The 8,377-nt window shown below is 51.4% G+C and overlaps 1 protein-coding gene across 1 annotated transcript in view; it reads left to right on the forward strand.

The window, feature by feature from the left end:
- Nucleotides 1–8,377, forward strand: part of INPP5A (inositol polyphosphate-5-phosphatase A) — a 253,222-nt gene that overhangs the window by 15,350 nt on the left and 229,495 nt on the right. The gene's annotated exons all lie outside the window — the stretch shown is intronic.

Below are 8,377 nucleotides of genomic sequence, written 5' to 3' on the forward strand. Positions count from 1 at the left end.
TATTTGGGACTCTTCCTTTTCACAAAGTAGAACCACAGCTTTTGGAATGGGACCTGGCAAAGAAATTTTAGGATATACCCTGGTTGTTTTCATAGTTTCAATTTTCTTTTTAGTTTTTAGATTTGACTGGCTTCTCTGAGTTTCTAACGATTGTTTTATTATGGCCATAATGTGCTYACCAGGTCATTGCTCCTTAATCCTCCAAGAATCCTCAGTATTGACTCAGTCATAGTGACATTTTCTATCTAGGAATATCATGCCAATTAACGTCATTTCTATTTTGAACCTGTATACCCTCAGCTTCTTAGAATAAAGTCACAAAAAAGATACASAATTTTAAAATTATGATGGTAGTTCTGTTATGATAGATTTTAAACAAAATAAGACTCACTGAATCGTACTATGTAGTATTCAGTATTCCATGAAAAACTGGATTACTGAGAACTGAAGAACCATTCCTGAAATGTGCATTTATTTGTGAGGAGCATCATATATAGGTTAGGATTTAAGCATATAAAAATGTTCCTGTGACATTGCTGTATTGAGCGTGTATTTTGGCCGGGGATTTTGGACCCGCCTGTACCGCCGTGCAGCAGGAGCCCGTGCGGGCGCCTGCAGAAGCACTCCTGAGGCTGCGCGGCACGCGGCACGCTCCCCAAAGCAAGTCACGTTTTGAGCACGTGGAAGAGCAACGACCGCGCTGCCTGGCGCGAAAGTAAATGCGGTGCAGCCCACTTCCTTCAGCTAGAATAAATACCCTTCTGGAGAYTATTTCGGGAATACTTTTTGCACCGTATTCGAAAGCGCACTAAGGCTGAAGTCTCCGTAGATCATAGCAAACAACGAGAGTCTGCAATGGGAGAATGGGAGATGTTCTGGAGTGGCAACACGTGCATCGTGCTCACGTTTCATCTGCCCGTGCGGTTCTCAGAAAACAAAGCGGCCGTCTGAATTTCTCACGGGTGCATCTCACGTCAGGGTGGGTTTCTTCAGGGAGATGAGGAAAATCAGGAAAAGAAAAAGTTACCTCCACTCCCCTGCTTTTGCACTGAGGKGAAAAAAGAAATCGCCGTTGAGTCCGTGCTCGCCTACCCGCYCTGTGCCGGGGGGCCGCGAAGCGCCACACCAGCCGGTGATGCCGCTCTGCGTCACGGGGGCACGTCCTGCGTGGCCAAACACTGTAAAAAATCAAAGTAATTTTTAAAGGCCTTACTCCTCACTGAGGCCGCTCTCACGACATAGCCGCTGCGGTGCACACGCGCGTCCCGGGCCGCGCCAGCAGCCTSCCCCGGTGAGGCGGTGGCACCCACGGGCATCGCAGCCGCTCTGCTCTGACGTCCTTGCGTTGACAGCGGTGCGGCAGCCGGGCTCTCCTGCATTACGCGGACTTTGGAGGGAGAGCCTTTTACCTTAGATATTGCTAAGGCATACTTTCSTATGGGAACACTCAGTCCTCTTTTACGCGTGTAGAGGAATAAAGACCCTAACTGTTCTGCTTGGCACGGGAAGCTGGACTGGAGCATGGCAAAATSGACAAATACAGTAAATACCCTCCTGCTTTCTGGTAGTACGCATGCAAAACCCCAAACCCACAATTCTCTGGCTGTAAATCACGACGGCCCCGGCCCCGTGTTCAGTGACAGCAGAGCACCGACATTTCGTTCAAGTCTCACGGAAGCGCTCGACAGGGCTCGAGCCCCCGGGGCAGGTTTGTGCCAGCTGCAGGAGGGTCCCCGCTCCCCGCACACCAGTACCATGGCTAAGTCGTGAACTCCCTGAAACGGGTGTTTCTGATCCTGTGCCAGGTGCCTGAAAGGCAAATCCGCCATCTCCAGGATCCTGGGAAACCTCAGAGTTAAAGACTGGGAAAAAAAAAATCCCTTAACTTAGAGGTTTTCTCTGAGACATCAGGATTAGTTTTTCTAGGACAGAAGGCGCAGAAGATGCGTGTTGCCCTTGGAGAGAGCGCTGAAAGTAGGCCGGGCCCCGCTACGTGTCACCGTGCGAGCTCTGCGGGAGCAGGGGAAGGACGAGCTGGCCCCCCGCGCGGACAGACGCCCGCCGGAGGTGCTCCCGGAGCCGCGGCAGCGTGCCCCCGGCTCGGCTCTCGGGGCGCCCGCCGGCACCGGCGCCGCCGTGCTCCTCCTCGAGCATCCTCCCCACGGCTCCTCCCGAGGGAAGCGGTCTCTATCGCCGCGCGGGAGCTTTGTAAATAAACCCTCGGACGAACGAGGTTTCCTCTGCGGGCTTGATTTATTGCTGCTAGATAACGTGACGGGAACAAGCTCTTGTCAGGCTCTTTCTTATACTCTTAGTTACAGGCAGTGCTGAAAGGGGGCTGTGACCATCCAAACATACCTCCGCAGGAGAGCCTCGTCGTCAGCCCTGCCGTAAAAGAGCGGAAACATCTTCTGCTTTGAGCCAAACTGCCCGGAGGGAGATTAGAGCTGTTTCTGCTTCCCTCTTTTGACATCTGTTTATGCTCTGCTCCTGCCTGCAGCACTGCTCCGGTTCTCTTCTCCTATTGATTAAACGGGTCTTTTGCACAACAGTCATGTAAACGAAATCAAAGGAAAGGAATAAACTCAGAAAACAAAAAACCTATACAGTTTACAGAGAAACTTGCTGGGACATGTTATTCCCAAAGCTGTCTGGAATTGTTTTTGTTTTACTAACCACTTTTTGAGTTGACAGCAGCTCTTAAAAGCAGTTCTGGGTTAAAAAAGATGGAAGACATCGCGGGACTTCGTGTTTCTAATTATCCTCCCAGAGAGCCTTCAAATGACTTTCGTGAATTTATACCTGAAGCAGCCAATTCTCTCGTTGCTCACGCTGTTTCCTGCACTGATACAAACCCTCRTGGCTGCTTTTAACAGCCTTGCATAAGAGAGGAGAATGAGATCCAGTGGGGGCTCCCCAGCTCAGGTCTTCGCCTTGGTTTCAAGCAGCTCCTCAAGGAAGAAACCAAATCAGTTAAAGTGAGGCCTGGAAGTCACGTCCGGCAGAGCAGACATAGCAGAGCCTTATTCACTGCTTATCCTTCATTTCCACTGCGCAGGATCGGGGCGTCGTGGGGGCTGAGCTTTGGGCAGCCCGAAGGCTCCTGACAGGTCTCCAGACACATCTGTACGGGTCCTGGAGGCAAGAAAACTGGCAGGAACAGCACTACTGCTAAAACGTGGAGACACGTGTCTAGGTGCGAGCGTAGGAATCCAGCRTTCCTGGGCGGCTCCAGGCAAGGGAGGCTGCGGCTCCTGGAAGGGCAGTGCGCAGTAGTGCTGGATGCAGGATCGGAGATGGCACGGAATCAGCTGCACTCTTGGAAAGCTTTTAGTGCAAACGCATCACCAGCATCCGTGGAACAGTCTGAAAACAGAAACTTTAGATCATTCCCCGTTTTCGTGGCTAGCAGTCGGTCACGGGTTCGGGGCTGTAAAATGCRCACTGTATGAGGTGCCTGTTACACACGTTGCTCCTTCGCACAGGAGGGCCGCGGTCCGCCCCRCAGGCTCTGCGAGCGCGGGTGTGCGGCCACGTTGTCTCATCGGGGTGTCGGATCCTTTCGAAAGGAGGAGTCCGGCAGAAATGCAGTGTAAGCACGCGCRGGATGATGCATGTGGGGTTTGCACCCAGGGTTTGCACCTGGGRTGATGCACATGGGGTGATGCACACAGGGTTTGCACCCGAGGATTGCACCCTGGCACAAACTGGTATCTCACCCCAGAATATTTAGATTACATTTAGCTAAACTTGGGTCCAAGCAGCTGGAGGGGCCTATCCATGGTGAAAACCACTGCACCATGCTCAAGGCATTTAGAGTTCGAAGGAGATGCGTCTCCCAGAAAGCAATAACCATCAGGTACGCGTGCACCCTACTGAAAGAGAGATGCATTGCGCCTGGAAGACCTCCGTGCACCTCCTTTGCTCCCAGGATCTCCAGCTGACTAACAGACGCTCTGAGAAGCGATTTATTCTTTGCTCAGAAATGTCTAAAACACTAAATAGCAAATGACTTTCTTTTTCTATTTTCTAAATAGCAAACGCCATCCCGGCTTCGCACTTCCCGGGGCGGCAGCGGGGCCGGCTGCGGAGCTGCGCACCCCGCTSTCCCCTTCCGCCCGGGAAGGGGCTGCTATTTTTACGCGCCCTGGATGTCTTTGGTGYCGAGGGGAGCCGGGTCAGGGGCACATATTTGTCCCGGCACTGGAATTCTGACATCGTTTTTCCATTACTCGGGAGGGAGGGAGGGAGGGAGGAGCCGTGGCGGCTGCGCCCGGTGTCCTGCTTCTCCCGACGGGGCGAGAGGCAGGGAAGGAGGACGCCTTTCCRTGCGCAGCGACACCCGGGCGTGCTGACCGGGCGCTTCGTTTCCAAACGCAGTGGTGCCCAGGAGAAGCAGTGCTGTGGTCACTGCAGGCAACGCACCACGGCTTGTTTGATCCTAAATTTCTCCCCACCACCACCAAATTTTTTCCATACATTGCCTTAAAACAAAGATGTCACCTCGAAGGACAATTTTACTCTCTTTCAGAAAAAAAATCTGCATGGGGCAGCCCCAAAGAAAGCCCTGCAATGCTTATCGGAAATATCTTTATTACTCTGGCGTTTTGGTATCTCTAGTGCTTTGAGGTTTAACTTGAAAATATTCCCAGCGTTACTGCACCTCTAAACTGCCCYGCGCAGTACAAAGCCTTTAAGCTGAAAGGCTCATAAAGAAACTAGGGTCCATGGATAGCTTTCAAAAGAATTGAAAGCACCTTTTGAAGCGTTGCCCCTAGATGGTCTCCGATACTTCAGCCCAGCAGGTCCGAGGCCCTGCCGGTGCTCAGCGGCAGCTAGCGGCGTGATTAACTGCTGTCCGGCGTTTGCCGTCAGGTGACAGATTTCACACGCTGTGGAGCACTTTGCTCCTGTATGTGCTGCATTTTAATGCCCGGAGGGGCTACACTAATACCCGGGTTAGCGAGCCCCGTTTCAACCGTGACCTTCTGCAGGAAGACGGGGCGGTCTGGAGCAGCCCTAGGTCCTGCCAGGCTCCTTCCAGAGCCCCAGCGTGGCCCTCAAACGTTGGTCTTCTGCTCTTGCTCTGATGCCGCTTTGCCGACGGATGTGCTCTCGGGCAGCCTTCTTCATGGAGCAGCTCTAGCCCTGACTTCGACGACCTCAGAAACCAGGATAACCCTCGTGCCGGAGGTTCAGAGGYACGGCACGAGGTGTCAACACCAGCTTATAACCCTTGCAGCATGGTTTGGGCTGAGGAGGCAAAACCTCAGCAACTCACAGCTTAGTCTGTAACGAGCACTTCTGGAGGCCAGTCCTGATTTCCTTTGCACATTAAACGCATCTCCAGCAGGGAAGCAATTTGTCAGTCCYGACCCCTCCCTCCCATCTCCCCATGCAGTAAAGCACAGAGGTGAGTGATCTTTAAAGCCTGCTTTAACTCTGAGTCTTATTTTTTATGCTGCCTGTGACTAAACTATAACATATTTTACAAAATAAAAATGACCGGGCAAAAAAGGTAGAGAAATATGGTACACATGTAACAATAAAGTTTCTATATAGAATTCCATAGTGTATTGAATCTATTTAATGAGTTTTCTAGATTAAGCTGAAGTCTAGGGAATTTTTATTATAATGCCATATCCCGTAAAAATATCTATGGTCCTGTGAGAACAGACACCATATTAATCTATTTTTTAAATGCTAGGTGATTAGGTAATAGACATTTTGCTCAAATGATATTGACACTGTTACTCTGTGTGATTCAGGTAAAAAAAAAAGTTCTGCTCCTCAAAGCCTCCTCTGCCCCAGCCCCGTGATGCGGTGCAGTGAGCAAATACACGCAGACAGCTGTGCAACCTAGGAACAGTCACCGAATACGAACCCTGTTTYGGACTACCTCAGGACAAATCATGTTCGTATTTTGATACTGCCTGGAAGACCCCATGGACAGATCACGAAGGAGTGGGGAAGACTGGTCTCATGAGGGACAGCCTGCGCTTTGGGCTCCAATGGCCTCCCCTACCATAACGGGCCAAGATTTTGTAGCTCTCTGCACCTTTCCCCCCCCCCCCGGGAGTTACGGGGAAGTAGCGTTAAGGACCTGGCCTCGTTTGAGCCAGTTTCAGAATGTGAAAACGGTACAAAACGTCCCTCCATGCCCCCCACCACAATGTTGCACAGCATATTTTATACCCTGGTGTTGGAGGTTCACTTGCCAGATTCAAGGGCAACTGGTTTTCTAGAAAAACCTGGGCAGACAAAAAAGAGAAAAGATTGGGTGTGCTGGGGTAGCGGATGGTGCATCTCTGCCATCGAGGGGTTCAAAGCCCTAGGGAGACAGCAGCATGGATCAAATCATCTCCCAAACGCCCGGCGAATTACTTTATTCCCACATCCCTATTTAAAACAAATCAAATTCTCAGAAATGTAAAGTGCTTAAATCATACAGGAATTGTCTCCTTGCATGGCGTGAGTTCCACGAATCCTTTGCTTGCTTGTGAAACACGGAAAGTTGCAGCTAATTCGTACGCAGCCTGCTGAGAAACCGCGTTAGGGAGCAGCCGGCGCCTCCGAGACACCTCGCGCTCGGCAGCAGGCCGCTTCCCGCCGCCGGCCGCGGCAGCCCACGCCGAGCCCAGGCTGCCAGCGCGCGGCGCCCGTGGTGGCCCGGCCCAGCCCGGCCCGGCCGCCCTCCTCGCGCAGCGCCCGCGGCAGCCCGCGCCGCAGGAGCATGTTCCCCCGAGAGGCTGTGGCGTCTCCATCCTTGGAGACATTCAGACTCAGCTGGACACAGTCCTGGGAACTCCACCTGACCCTGCTTGAGCAGGGCTTGGACCAGACCATCTCCAGAGGTCTGCACTGGCCTCAGCTCTTCTGTGGTTCTGTGGGTGGTAAATGACAGACAAAAGATGATTAACTATAGTCCATATGTGTAGTCCATATAGTGCTGTGAGTAGTTCAAGAAGAGATCAACAGTGATGAAATGTCTGTGAGAAATATGTTGAGAAATRTATCACCATCAGGTGGTAATCAGAGAGGACCTTGTTAGCTTCCAGGAGTTTAAGCAGCTTCAGACTGAGCAAAACCAGGTAAGCCAGAAAATTGTTATGCATTTATTTATTAGCATTCTTCATGGTGCATCAAAGCCCAAAGTGTCCTTASTGCAAGCCTGGTAGCATGTGTTGCACTTGGGTATGTAAGAAGACACTCAAGCAGCACGCTGGTATTTCTACGGTCAAGGTGTGAAAGCAGAAAGCAGGATTTGTCAACATAGGTCTTGTCTATGTACTTGCAAGGCTGTATAAAAATAAATATTTGGATGGCCTTTAATCCTACAATAACACGCCTGATGGATCTGCCCAGAGCTAAATCCTCATAAGGGAAAGAGCTATTAAAAGAAAATAAATATGAGGAACACAGAGAGCTAGAAGACTGTACAAGAACTCTTTTTTATTTTGCAAAAGGTTCAGAGCAGAAGTTGCACACAAACTTTGTGAGGGKTTTTTTTGGTTTAAGTTCTATATTAATTATATTTAGTTTTGCTTTGAAAAGGACAAAATTCTCTGCTGATTTTTATTACGTGAGTGGCAAACACCAAAAGAGCAACTATTAAAACCCGGACGGCTAGCGTAGACCCAGGTTGTTAGGAGATAATTCAGTCAAGTTCCATCTGGAGACGCGTATGATATAACACAGGTACGAGAAGCACCTGCGGCGATCGGTACACGGGCCGTCTCCCAGGAGCAGCCAGCGGCGAGGACCGCCCTTGCGCTCACGGCGCTTTTGGCGAGAGCCTCTCCAGAGCCCCTCGGTGCTGAAGGCGGCCACGAGGGGGGTGCCGCCGCAGTGCCCCCCGCGAGCCGGCGCCCTCGCGGCGACGCGTTTTGGTGTGCCGTCACGTTAGCGTACGCGTGAGTTACGTACGTCCACGTGCGTACGTAGGCACACGTGCTGCGAGGGCACGCTCAGCTCCACTTGCCGTTTTGCCGGCACCAGGAAATCCAAACAAGCCGTCCTGGAGGACGCCCTGGACTGGAACTGCTCCAAGAAATTTTGGGGTCATTGCAATGGGTGGGACAAGGAAATCTGTTGGTTTTTTTTTTTGTAATGAGTAAGAATGCGTTTCCCTGCAAACAGAGCCTTTGCCATCTGAAGCACCACTGAATGAGGAGGTTGCCAGTTACATTTTTTCCTCCTAAAATGTGCTTTTCTGGCTGATTGGTGTGGCACTAGCCACGACCACCGCCGACTCCGTGGTGGAGCCTTGCGTTCCCTACGTGCTGCTGAAGCGGCTGCAGCGTTTTTAATGCAACACACAGCTCTGTGCAGTGTGCTGCTCCGTCCAACACACTGCTCCATGTAGCATGCTGCTCCA

The sequence above is a fragment of the Rhea americana genome, unplaced genomic scaffold (assembly GCF_003343005.1).
Source record: "Rhea americana isolate MKP2758 unplaced genomic scaffold, rheAme1 scaffold_154, whole genome shotgun sequence".
Lineage (NCBI taxonomy): Eukaryota > Metazoa > Chordata > Aves > Rheiformes > Rheidae > Rhea > Rhea americana.